Below are 14,217 nucleotides of genomic sequence, written 5' to 3'. Positions count from 1 at the left end.
AATATTTTGTTGCGTGTAGACAAAATCACTTACAGTTCATGATGGCTACTTACCTTGATGGAGTAAATCCTGTTGATAGCTTCTGGGTGCTTGCAGGAAGCTGCCAGGGCATAGACAGTGTCAGTGGGAATTCCACACACTCCTCCATTATCAAGCATATTAGCAATTGTCCTCAAACTGCTTGTACGGTGGGACTGTGGTAAGATACAAGAGCTTACAACTTCCTTCATTTTTGTGGCTCTTGCTTCTACAAAACACAATACATAAAATCAATATTATCAATCAATACAAATACAAACTACAACAGAACAAAAATAATCAGTTCATTAATTCTTCATATCATTTCTGAGAAGCAGCAGTTGTATGAGTTCTTCTTATGGTCCTCTAAATTGTTTATAAACAGTAAATACATCTTCCCAACAAAGGAATATGGGCATAAAAAGTGTTTAACTACAGAGCTAATTAATTAAATGCTGATCTGTAGTTAGTTTGATAGTTTTAATCGCCCATTGCTATCTCCTAGTGCTTGAAATGATTTATTATATGGTAAATGATTCTGACAATTCCCCCTGCCACAATAAACCCTGCATTTGCTTGTTGTATAATAAATATTTTTCATATATACTGTTCTACAACAATGAATTCCCCATGAATAAAGAATGAAATTGATAGCTAAAGCTTTCATTATACCGGGTATAAGGATATAACCACATTCTATAGATTATCACTTTAACTAGTTAGAATGCTGTTGATGCAGAAATGGTAGGTAAGTTTGATCTGTTGCCATTCAAGGAACATTTGTGTATTATTCTCTTCATTTTCTTTGTAATAAAATATAAAACAAACCATTTTGAGTTACAGTTCTAAACATAATTAAAGTACATGGATAGTATATAATAATACAGTGAAATGACATTGTAACATATAAGAAAGATATCCAGGAGATCTTGCAGATACATTTTCATTTCTAAAGAGGATTAGTTCCTACTCTCTGCTGTTTCTGACTTACCAGCAGTGATGCTCCAGTCGGGTGCTGCAAGTTTCTCAGTATCCCCAGTGTAGAAGTCAGTGCCTTGTGAGTGTCAGTGGCAGGTTATATTCTCTCTAGGGACTGGGAGGAGCCATACCTGCTTACCTAATTAACTACTGGTATTTCCATTTTACCTGCATTTCCTTCTCTGATCAGTATCAGTCAAGGTTCTCATTAAATTAATTAATTTCCCTCTCTCATATGTACTCCCTGCAGGGCATTACATTATATGGTGTCTGCTTGGGACATTCTGCTAATTATTATTTCGATTTTTATTGCTATAAAGGAGCTGACAATATAATACATTCTCTTAAAAATGTTTGTTTTTGTTTTTTTAGTACAGGCATAGAACCTAATACCTAGAATGCTCTGGACCTGGGCTTTCTGTAATTTGCATCTTCATACAATAAGTCTGCTTGGAGAACGAAACTGCCTGTCATTGCCCCCCTTTCCCCTCTCACTCCCCACACTGTGAATCAGTCAAAAAAAGAATATGAAGCAGTAGAAGATGATGCCATGGAGCTCCGCTGCGCTGCTCTGCATTTTAGTGTCAGATTTTTGTTAAGGTTTTTTTTTTGTTTTTTTTTACTAATGCAATGCCCAGCAGTTAAAGGGGGGCTTTTTTGGTACAGGGGTCAGTTCTCCTTTAAACATTAAATAAACCCAATAGGATTGTTTTGTTCTAATAAGGATTAATTATACAGGTATGGGATCTGTTATCTGTAAACCTGTTATCCAGAGAGATCCATAGAATATGGATAATGGGTTTCCGGATAAGGGATCCCATACCTGTATCTTATAATGGTTTGTCCCCTTACCCCCACAAACACATATATACCACATGCTGTAATTCAGTCAGGTTTGGCACCACAGAAAGGGACAGAACTTTTAAAATCCCCCCCCATTTAAAGTCAATAGGAATTGCTCCCATGCTCCTGGTGCTGTAAAATGACTGGGGGGCCAATCACTTAAAAGTGCAGCGGCACATGTTTTATAACGTTATAGATGTGTTATATGAAAGGACTGGGAGTTTGGTGGGGCATTTATCTTGATTGGGGGAAATGTTGAGCATTTTGTCCCCCTCCCACAAAGCTACATGAAGTCAAGCAAAATAACTTTAAAAGTCACCTAATTTCCATTAACCCTCTGCTGAACCCCCTACTGTTTGTTAAAAGAAAGGCAAATAACTGAACCCAAATCTGTCCAGTTTTTAATTCAAAGAGCTAGTTTACCTTTATGTTAACTTTTAGCATGTTATAGAATGTCTTATTCTTAGCAACTTTTCAGTTGGTCTTTATTGCTGTTTTGTTATAGTTTTTGAATTATTATTCTTTTTCTTCTGCCACTTTTCAGCTTTCAAATGGGGGTCAGTGACCCGGTATCCAACAAAAATAAAGATTGCTTTGTGAGGCTACAATATGATTGCTATTGTAACATATTATAGCTTATCTTTCTATACAGACAGTCTCCTATTCATATTCCACTTTCTCATTCAAACAACTTCCTGATTGCTGGGGTAATTGTACCGTAGCAACCACATAACTGCTGATGTTCCAAACTGGAGAACAATTTCATTTGCATAAGCAAAACGAGCATCATGTGGAAATTATGGCAGATATTAATTCTAATCATTAAAGGTACTTTAGTTCCAAAGATGCTTCCATAGTTAAGCTGAACACCAGTGTGTCTCCTATTTAAAATTGCGGTATGGCATACTAAGATCATTAAATAGTGACAACAAGGTAAGATATGGGGGTAACAATGTGGCACTTACATTTGAAAGGATATTACTAAACAATAAATGTTCTGGAAATATATCTAGATTTCTTTAATTGTCCCTTTAGCATCATTTTTCCTTCCTTTCTGGGTACAGGTATGGGATCCGTTATCCGGAAACCCATTGTCAAAAAAGCTCCACAATACAGGAAGGCCATCTTCCATAGAATCCATTTTAATCAAATAATTGAAATAATTAAATATTATTCCCTTTTTCTTTATGAAATTAAAACAGTACCTTTTACATAATATGAATAATGAATCCTTATTTGAGACAGAACAATCCTGTTGGGTTTATTTATTGTTTAAATGATTTATTAGTAAACTTAAGGTATGAAGATCTAAATTACAATAAGACCCTGAGAATTCTAAATAACAGATCCCACATCTGTATTTGCAGTGAGAGAAACTCTCTGCCTGAAACGAATTAAAAATCAGTTGTCCTTTTAGCAAATGAAAGAAGGTGATTGTTTTGTAGGAGACAAGGTTAGCCAACTTGCTCCAGGGAATGGTTCTGTCACTATTTGTAATCACATGGGAAATTTCCTGTCACTGAAGTAAACTGAAAATTGTTTCCATTAGATCAGTAAAAACAAAACAGGAAATATCCTAGGAATCTGGTTAAACTTGATGGATGCAACGTTTGAGAAATGACATCATACTAAGAACCATTGTGTTGGTTTTTCTTGTTTCTACAGCTCGGTTTCCCCTTTAGGGTAATGGCACAGGAGGCTCTTGTGGGTATTTTACACTTTTTGTTTTTTTAAGTAGCTCCCCTATTGTAAAATATAAGCTATTATAAGTTACTAAGGAGTTCTGTGACACAAAAAGGCATGAAGCTTTACAAATACTTATTTACTAAATTTAATGTAAACATTCACAATATATTTATATTAAGTATGCTTATAGTGCTAATCTTAGCACTTTTTTAGTTTTCACGATATTAGCAGTTTTTTACCCTGCTACTATAATGAATTTGAAACAGCAGCACCATCTGCTGGTACGTTGCAATATAAACGACATACTTGCTCAGTAGGGCACTCTGAACTATTATGCACACATTTGTGCTGAGGTCGTTTACATGTCTTTTAAGTATAAAGCATAAGCATAATACATATAATTAAATTGCAATATCAGTCATATAGTATTTATAGATGTATCCTATATTTGGAAAATGTATACAGGCATGGGACCTATTATCCAGAATGCTCGGGACCTGTGGTTTTCCAGAAATTAGTATTTTTACATAATTTTGTTCTTTAAACTTTAAAATGATTTAAACATTAAACCCAACAGGTTTGTTTTGCCATCAATGTGGATTCATGTAGCTTAGTTACCGTCAAGTACAAGGTACTCTTTATTATGCAGAGAAGTAGGACAGTTAAAAAAAAAGTACAAATAATAGTTGTTTGCTCATAATGAGCATTTGGAGCTTTCTGGATAATGGGTTTCTGGATAAGTGATCTTATATACCTGTACAATGTACACAGGGACTTTTTGCAACTCCGATTACCGCTGTCAGTTCAGCTAAAGAAGATAATGCTGGGAGGGTTTCCTAATTTAGTAAGAATAATTAGCAATGTATTTCCCAAGTAGTTTATAACAAGTTTTTTTGTATTGCTTGTTTTTATCTACTTTTCATTGAGTTACTTGATTTAAAACACTGCTTCCTGGTTGCTATGGTAATTAACCCCTAGCAACCAGATAGTTTAAATTCCTATCTTTATTATAAAAAAGTGTAAATAATTAAAAAAGTTTAAATGAACTCTATGAACTGATCATTGTTTTGCTCTTGTATCCTTTTACAACCTCCTTCCTGTAATAAAGGTAAGTAGCTGTAATGAGCCCTGTATAAACAACCCCTCCCTTCTACACACATGCTTTAGTCTTTGTTTTATTTGTTTTATTGATAAGAAGCAGTTCAGTCATGGCGTTTAATCGTGGGCTAGGAACTGAACTAACTCCTCCTTCTCCCACAATTTGAAGAACCAAGATGTGGGATCAAGTGTAAACAAATGTGATTTCCATTTCAATTTTCAGCACGTTGACCCAGTACTGGGTACTAACTTGGACGCTGTAGGATGCATTGAACTGTATCACATACAGATGCTGAGTTTGAGCTGAAGTTACATATGCAACATCTTGAAAAAACCCCAACTTCTATTCAAAACTATTGATGGGCGAATAAATTCGCCTGGCACGGATTTGCGGCAAATTTCTGTGTTAAATTTGTGAATCACCCACAAAAATTTGCTGGAGTCAATTTCCGATTTTCACGATTTTTTTTGTGAAAACGTTTGAATTTCATGATTTTTTTCGTGAAAACACTTGAATGTCATGATATTTTAGTGAACTTTATGATTTCACGATTTTTCCCGCAGATTTTTTGCCGTTTCGTGAATTTTGGGAGAATGGGAGAAATTCGCCCATCACTATTCAAAACGTCTTAGGTACACAGCCTCCAAGAGTCATATATGAACATGGTCAAAGTTTGAGCACAAATAGCTGGTGAGGCACATGGTGGGAGAACCCCACCATGCATTATACAGTATAACACATTTGTAATGCAGTGGACTGGTTTGCTTTGCTTCTTTTTGCTGCTGGAAGTTTATTTAAACGGGACGATAGTCTATTTTTATTGTAGGTATGAGCATTTAATAAGCTAATTGCACTGAACATCCTCTTAACATATCTGCATAGGCCTGTTATTATTTCTACCGTATATAATACACAAAAGCCATGAATATCTTGTAAATTATATCCTTATAAACGGTGACTAGTGATGTCTTCAGTTATAAATGGTGAGTAGTGATGTCATTTTTGTCACATGACTCTAAAACCTGTATATCATAATACATAAATGGTCATGGAACTGCTTGTGACTTATAATATCCTTATATTTTACAATAGGGGATACTTTATTCACTGTATATCCAGGTTTGGGAAGTGTTATCTAGAACCCCCTTATAATTCTGTTATCTGCCTTTTTATGGTGTGTTTCCTAAAATAATGGGATTAGTAAACACATTGTGACAAATATTTCCATGACTCTGCATCTATGTGTTCTGCATATTGCCTAATGCAGGGATTTGAAATTCATGAATCACAACCTTAAAATAGATTCTCATGCAGTTCCCGGCTGTCCATCACAATCCTTTATTAGAGTTATTATTTTTGTCAAATATTTGAGTCATTTAAAAGCACATATTCATAATTCTGAACAGAATCTTGTGTCTTGATCCTATTGAAAAAAAGGTTCTCCTTGGCATAATCTACAGCTTCAGACAGAGCAATATACTGTATCATAATCATCCATACAATGGACAGCATTCAAACAGACGTCTCTTGATTTTTTGGCTAGGAAATGTCTGAAAAACTCATCTTTAATAAATGTCATGACATTTTTAGTTTTAGGGGTCCATTTATTAAACCTTTAATTTATCTGGTCAAGGTTTTTAAGGGAAAAACTCAAATTGTTAGAGATTTATTATACCCAAAGCTACAAATAATCCTGATGAAAATACTTCATCTCAAACCTGTTGAGGTCTTGTAGTCAATGGTAGTTGTCCGAGAAGTTGTTTCTTGACATCATGATCTGCGCTGGAGAATCCGATAAAGTCTGGGTTTTTGTCAGATAATCCGATAAAGTTGAGTTTTTGCAGCAACAATTTAGTTTTCAGAGTGTCAATTAAACGATACAAATTGATGCCTGATTTTTTTGCAACATATATTCGTTCCGACTTTTTTGACAAAAATTATTGATTAATGAGTTCAATTTGTGGCAGGGAGTTTGGTTAACTTTGTTTTAATAAAAAAAATTGGATAAACTCAAGTTTTAGTAAATAACCCCCACGGTGTTTCTAAGTTTAGTCGTGGTTTCAAAAACCTCTAAAACTACTAAAATCTGACCATTAATAAATAGGCCTCCCTGATTCTGTCTGGAGCAGGCCCGGACTGGCAATCTGTGGGTTCTGGCAAATGCCAGGGGGGCTGCTATAAGATCCCATAGAAAGTCAGTATTTAGTGGGCTGGTGGGAGCTGTTTGGGCCTCTACGTGGGGATTGGACCTCTGTGTACTTGAAATGCCAGGGCCTATTTTAATACTCAGTCCGGACCTGGTCTGGAGGGACGCAAATGCTGCCCTGCTGGAACTCACTCATATGCACCTTGATCAGGCAGTAAGTGTCCACTATCTAGCAGATGCCACCCCTTAAATAAAGAATTTATCAGAAACCCATAGACACGTTTTTAACTATCGAAGCCCTTCCTTATTCCAACCAAAGTAAACCCTGCTGGGGTATAGTCTAAGATTATTATTATTGATACTGGAGTAGTGAAGTGTAGCCCTGACTCATTCTAATAAACAAATTAATCATAGAGTGAAAGTAGATAAATATTCCCCTAGAAATTCTTTATAAGATAATAGAGAGTTGGGAAGTTTGACCCTGGGCAAATTATCTTTCTTGTAAAGGCATTCTGGTTAACATTATAATTTTGTTCTCTTTCATAATGTAACCATATTTAGATTACATTCACATGTATTATTTAATCCTTATGGAATATACTTCATTAGAAATACTACCAAACTATGGGGAATGGACAACACAGAGAGCAATAAAGGTCAATAAAAATGTGGATAAATAAATACAAAGTCTTAGCTAATGAAATCATATACTCCAGGACATCAGGGATGTAACTACAAGCAGAACTTCAACAGATTGGAGGCCCAGGAAGTATCGGGGGGCCCAGTTGGTGTTTACAATACATACAGCAGAACCCCCATTTTACATATTTAGGAAATCAGAAAGAAATGGTGTTAAATCTGGGAGACTGTAAAATCAGGGACATTATGCATTATATATGTATGTGCCCAAAAACAGTGCAAAATAGTGGAATGTGAAATTCAGGTTTCCCAAATTCAGGTCTTATTCCCAAAGAGGGTCCTTAAATGATTTTGCTGTGGGGCCCACTTAATTCTAGTCTTGCCACTAATTAAAAAAAGAACTAAACATTAAAAAGCACAACATAAAAGGGGTTATTTATCAAAATCTGAATTTTTCAGATTTTTTTAAATAAAAAAGTCTGATCAAACTAGAATCCATGATTTGCCCTTATTTATGAATGTGGTATAATAAATCTTATTTTTCCATAAAAAAAATCATATTTTATAGTTGTAAAACTCGAATTTTTGATTTTTTTAGCATTCGGACATATAAATATACAATATTGGGATCCCACTGCAAAACCACCCTAAATATACAGCTGCAAAAATATTAGACGAGCCTGAGCTAGATCTCACTTTTAAATGAATGAGTACATTTAATATATAGTGCTTGAACATTATCCATATCTTGCATGGCCAGTCCTGATTACTCATTCAATCCTACATGCCAACTGGGCTTAAGACCCCCACCATTAGACACTTTGGGGCCCCGTACAAGTTATGTATCTGGTCCCCCCCCATGGACACAATCATGTAGTAACGAAATTTTTGACTATGCCGCTTGTGCGCTATACAAACAATCTGCTAGAAGGCAGGAGGGCTTTGCTACGACTAAAGGTTCAACTATATACACTATATATATACAGCTCATGCCCCTGTCAATTCTCTGTGTTGTCATCACTTGGTATGTAACTTTTGTAAGTTTATACTAAAGTAACGAACTGTTTTGCATAACTACATCTCAACTGCATACGTTTAGGGGCCCAAAGGTGTTGCTGTGGGGTCCAATTACTAGTTATTCCACTGCTGAAAAGTTCAGGTAGGTGACACTCATATAATTCAGTAAATAGATGCCAATATAAAGTAATATAAATGCGTGTTTAAGATAAACGCTCTTGTGGGATACAGGTTCTGATGCTGAGAATCTCAGCCATAAAGCATGACACGGCTTCTGTTGTTTGCCACATAGGAAATAGAATCAGTCACATGAATACCAGGAAATAGAGTGCTCCATGCAAGCATTAAAACAAGGAAATCAGGTATGAAATTACAAGATGTATCTATTTACTACATACTTCCCTCTTCTTTATAGATATTTCCTGCTGACATGGGAATTGCAGCAACCCAGAACAAGCCACAAATATATTCTAAAAATTGTTCAAATGTTTTCCAAAATCGTTTTGAAAAAAAATCATATGGCTTAAAAATGCCATATTTGATATACCAGCATAGAGTTTCAGCTTCTCAATAGCAGCAGTGATACATGGCTTCAAACTTGTCACAGGTGTCACCATCTTGGAAAGTGTCTGTGACACTCACATGCTCAGTGGGCTCTGAGCAGCTATTGAGAAGCTAAGCTTAGGGGATGTCGCAAATTATCAAGCAGAAAATGAGGTTAGTCAGTTATATATGCTGATGCTACAGGGCTGATAATTCAATTCTGATGCTAGTTGGCAATGGTTTCTGTGCTGCCATGTAGTAATTATCTGTATTAATTACTAATCAGCCTTATATTGTGACATTTATATTCTATGTGTACTGTATATTGTGAGTGGGTCTCTAAGCTCAGTAAGTGATAGCAGCACAGAGCATGTGCAGTGAATCAGCAGAAAAGAAGATGGGGAGCCTGGGGCATCTTTGGAGACACAGATCTTTACTGCTACAGGGCTGTGGTTGCCTTGGGCTGGTACAGAAGCACAAAACATAATGTAGAACATTTCTTTTTTTTTTTAAAAGTGTTTATTTTTCACTTTTCAAAAAGGGACAGAACAGAAGAGAAAGGGGGGGGGGGGTTCCAGGTACAATCAGATCCCAATAAATGTCACAGCATACAAAATTTCTTACAGTCAAATTGCAGTTCATATCAGTGCAGTAGAGATGGGGTTGGATATAATCAGTGATGCCCTAGCAAACCTTGGTACTTGCTAAGAGTTGGCCTCAGTCCACTCATCCCAGATCTTTCCATATTTGTTCGGGCACCCTCTAGCTAGGTACGTCAATTGTATGAGTGGGAGATTTTTGTTTATTAAGTCTAGCCAAAACCGAAGGGAAGGTGGCTTCGGGTCCATCCATTTCATAAGTAAAGCTTTTCTCGCATAAAACAGCAGGGAGTGCCATAGATCTCTTTTGGCATTTAGCGGGACAATCTCATCTATCACCCCCAGTATACAGACTTGTGGAGACATTATCTTGGGGAAGGTAGTTTTGTCTTGTATGTGGGACATAACTCTATCCCAGTATTTATTGATTTGAGGGCAGTTCCACATCATATGAATATAGTCAGCCTCGTGCTGGCGACACTTTGGGCAATATGATTTAGTTATCTCTCCCATTTGGCTTAGGCGTAATGGCGTGATATGAATCCGATGTAATATCTTAAATTGGATAAGTCTGTCTCTAGTGGCGATAAGATACTGGTACGCTTTGTCTTTACACTCCTCCCATTCTTCTGCTGTCAAAGTGGGGATATCTACTGTATATGCCAAGCCACATATGCCTTGGCGAATGGTGAGGGAATTGTAGAGAGCAATTTACCATATAGATTAGCAACCATTTTCTTTTGGTTTGGCGACTTAAGGGCCTCTAAGAAGGGGAATGTGACCAGGACCACTCTGGGTGATGTAAATTGCGTTACAAAGGCATGTCTAAATTGTTGGTACACTAGGTGGTGAATTTGGACTCCAGGGTGAGCCAGTATTAATTGTTCTCTGGTGAGCAGCTGCCCTTCTGGTGCTGCGTCGCCCAAAGTCTTGATCCCAGCTCTTGGCCAACTCATATATGGTAGGAGTTGTTGGAAGTGGGGGAGGTGTGAGTTTCCCCAAAGGGGTAGATCAAGTGTGAGTATCGGGTTTTCCAGGCAAGTAAGCCGTAGAATCACAGTCCAAACCTTGTGTGGGGTGGTGAGAATCGGGTGTCGCACTTTCAGGTCTGCTATTCTCCTATAGGGTATATATTTTAGGGTTTCAGCTGAGCCTGCCAAAGTAGCTTGTAATTGAAAGTTAGGATTATTGGGGTCTGGCATGAACCACCAGCCTACATAGTATAATTGAGAGGCTAAAAAATAATATTGTAGGTCTGGGAAGCCCAGCCCCCCTTCATTAATTGGGGCCTTTAGTTTGGATTTAGCAAATCTCTGAGATTTGTTTCCCCATATGAACGAGGACTGCATTTGCTCAATATGTTGGAAAACAGTTTTTGGGATGTACATAGGGGAGTTGTGAAGGATGTACAAAAATTTTGGCAGATATATCATTTTTATCAAGTTGATCCTCCCCCATGTAGTTAGGAGCAAGTTCCCCCATTGCTTAAGTTTGATTGCCATACTGTCTGTGACCGGGGTAAGGTTGAACTCTGTGTATTTAGCGCTATCCCTCGTAATCATAACGCCCAGATACTTGAAGGAGCTTACCCATCTTAGGGGGGACGGGGGGTAGCTAGTGGGGTCTATGCCTTCATCTATCGGGAAGATACTAGATTTCTCCCAGTTCATGCGCAGACCCGAGAATCCTCCAAATTCGTCTATAATTGCTAACGTTGACTGTAGCGAAGGTCCAGGGTCACTTAAGTACAATAACACATCATGAGCATATAAGGAGATACGCTCCTCCACCCTACCCAAATGTAGACCTTCAATATTGTGAGCAGTGCGTATTAGAATAGCCATTGGTTCTATCGCCAAGTAATGGCGAGAGGGGGCATCCCTGGCGAGTGCCACGGCTTAGCTGAAAAGTGTGTGACAGTACATTATTGTCACTTATTCGGGCTTGGGCGTTTTGATACAGGAGTCGCACCCATGTGATAAACTGGTCACCCAGGCCAAACCTTTTCATTACTTCCCACAGGTACGACCATTCGACCGAGTCGAAGGCCTTGGCCGCATCCAAAGAGACTACCACTCTAGAGCCTACTTCCCTATGTGTTGCTAGTATATTAGTGTAAAGTCTCCTTATATTAATATCTGTCGATTTCTCTGGCATAAATCCAGATTGGTCTGGGTGTATTATTTCAGTTATGACATGTTTCAGCCTATTAGCCAGTATTTTGGCCATGATTTTAGTGTCTACGTTTAGTAGGGAAATCGGCCTGTATGATCCGGGCAGCAGTGGGTCCTTATCTTCTTTGTGGATGACTATTATGGCCTCATGGTAGGAGTGTGGGAGGGAACCCTGGTCCATCGCATCACTAATGGTTCTGTGCATATGTGGAATTAGTACATCTGAATTAAGTTTGTACCACTCGGCCGGGTAGCCATCAGGTCCTGGTGACTTGTTTGCAGGCATAGAGTTGATGGCTAGTGAGACCTCACTCACAGTTATTGGGGCATTCATTACCTCTCTCAGATCGTTTGAGAGTCTAGGAATGGGTATACTGTCTAGGTGCCTACTTAGTGGGTAATGGTCGTTATTGGTTTGCGTGTTCTGATAGTAGGTGGAGAACACTTCAGCAATGCTATTAGGATCTGTGGCTATGTTCCCTGTAGCCATCCAGATTCTGCGTACTGCCATAGATACAGAGTGCGTGTTTGCCAGATAGGCCAGTAATTTCCCATTTTTTTCCCCTTTGTCAAAGGTGCGTTGGGTGGCATATAATAATTTCTTCCTAGTCGCTTTAATTCTAGCTCTTTCAAATTCAGCCTGTGCTGCTTTATACACCTGCAGGTTGAAAGTTGAGGGGTCTGCTATATATATATATATTGGGCCTCTGCCCTGGAGGAAGTATTTTGTGTTTTTTGGATTTCTTCACCGGCTTGGCTCTAGCTCCAGCTATGGCACTGATAAGGGTACCTCTCATTGTGGCCTTAAAAGCATCCCACACCACAGGAGGGGCTGCAGTCGCAGTGTTTAGGGCCCAGTATTCTGCTTCAGCCTTAGCTGATGCCTCCGCCACTGTATCATTGGTTAGCCACAGTGGGCATAATCTCCAAGGTTTGGCTTCCCTGGGTGAGAGTAGTCCTAAGGTGATAAGTAGGGGAGCGTGGTCAGAGACACCACGGGGTAAATATTGCGCTGTTCGCACATATGGTAATAAGTCACTTGTAGCTAGGGCCAGGTCTATTCTGGACATGGTGTTGTGTGTAGCAGAGTAGCATGAGAACACTCTCTCATCTGGGTTTTTCCAACGCCATATGTCAGTTAGTTGCATGGCCTCCACCCACTGTGACAGTTTGCTATTATGTGGTGAGGTGATGTTGAGTCTGTCCTTATCCGCCTCCATTGTTGCATTAAAATCCCCCATTATACATATGGGCGCTATTGGTGTCTGGCCAGGGTATTAATCAATAGGTCTAGCAGTGATGGTGTCAATGGTGGAGGGGCATATAAGCATACTGGTCCGTTGTTAGATTAATCAGCTCAGCTGGCAGATTCTTCCTGATTAGGATTGAGGTGCCCCTAGCATGTGTAGAGAAGGTGGAGTTATACATGTGCGCTACCCAGGGCCTTTTTAGGGCCATCAGCCTCTGTCCTACCAAGTGCGTCTCCTGCATCATTAAAATATGGGGGAGTGTTTCCTTACGTAATCAAATACCAGGGCACGCTTAAACCTTGTATTCAAACCCCTAACATTCCAAGTCATAATACTAAGTGACTCCATTGCAAACTTTAGTGGAATCAGTGACGCTGAGTAATAGTGTATCGAAAGGAGTCCATGTACCTGCAAATGGGGTTGGGGATGGGGTTGGGGGGTTTCTTAAGTAAAAACTACTTACATTCCCGTTGAAATTCCCTACCTGCCGGAAAACTTGACAGGTCTCTGATCCCATAACTTGTGCACCTAACTTGGTTACAGGGAGTGGTCAGTTGGCTCTAACTAGCTTCCGCTATATTGATTGGTCATCTTTGGGTTAGGAGGTCAGCCCTTGTGGCACTATATATGAGGGCTGCCCACCTGTGGGGAGGCAAAAGCCTGTGTGAAGGGGTCTTAGTGATACCTCCAACCCACCTGGGAGTCGAAAGTTCCTTTCGTTTACCCTTTCACAGTAATAAATAGGTCATCCTGCGCATCATCCCAAACAGCAATTCAAGCAAACATTAGCATAGAAACAGTATTAACAACATCACAAACAACATCACAAACTTGCATTTGGCGAGCTTCTGGAGGCCTTCCTGCTCAGGTTTCTGGGGTCTGCAAAAGTCTCAAAGCAATTGCGGGTCCTATGGGCTTGTCATTACCCTCGAAGGCCATTGTATCGCCACCCGCCCTCTCATTTGCACTCATTGGCCTCTTGATACAATCCAGACCTCTATGTGTTTGGCCCACTCTGCAAAGTTAGAGCATCTGGCAATCTTGCATATCCATAGCCCTCAGAACACGGAGGAGAAAGTAGGATAAATAGGGTAGGTTGAGGGAGGATATGAGGCTGTCGCTTTATACTCTTCCTCCCTAGCTCTGGCTAGTGCAGTGTCCCAGTCCTATAGTCTTGGCCTACACGTAGGCGTAGCAGTAGGTACAGAATTCAACGCACAATGTT

General features: G+C 39.0%; 2 protein-coding genes across 2 annotated transcripts in view; both read right to left on the bottom strand.

The window, feature by feature from the left end:
* Nucleotides 1-1,112, bottom strand: part of XB22063314.S (provisional ortholog of yrdC N6-threonylcarbamoyltransferase domain containing S homeolog) — a 55,678-nt gene extending 54,566 nt beyond the window's left edge. The window contains exon 1 of the mRNA XM_041572607.1: nucleotides 1,010-1,112. The gene's annotated coding sequence lies outside the window, so the exon portion shown is untranslated. The remainder of the gene's footprint in view (nucleotides 1-1,009) is intronic.
* Nucleotides 1-14,217, bottom strand: part of LOC121396951 (threonylcarbamoyl-AMP synthase-like) — a 75,088-nt gene that overhangs the window by 4,042 nt on the left and 56,829 nt on the right. The gene's annotated exons all lie outside the window — the stretch shown is intronic.

The sequence above is a fragment of the Xenopus laevis genome, chromosome 8L (assembly GCF_017654675.1).
Source record: "Xenopus laevis strain J_2021 chromosome 8L, Xenopus_laevis_v10.1, whole genome shotgun sequence".
In the NCBI taxonomy this organism is placed as follows: Eukaryota; Metazoa; Chordata; class Amphibia; order Anura; family Pipidae; genus Xenopus; species Xenopus laevis.
Note: the sequence above shows the minus strand (reverse complement) of the source record. Positions and strands in the feature narration are given on the sequence as shown.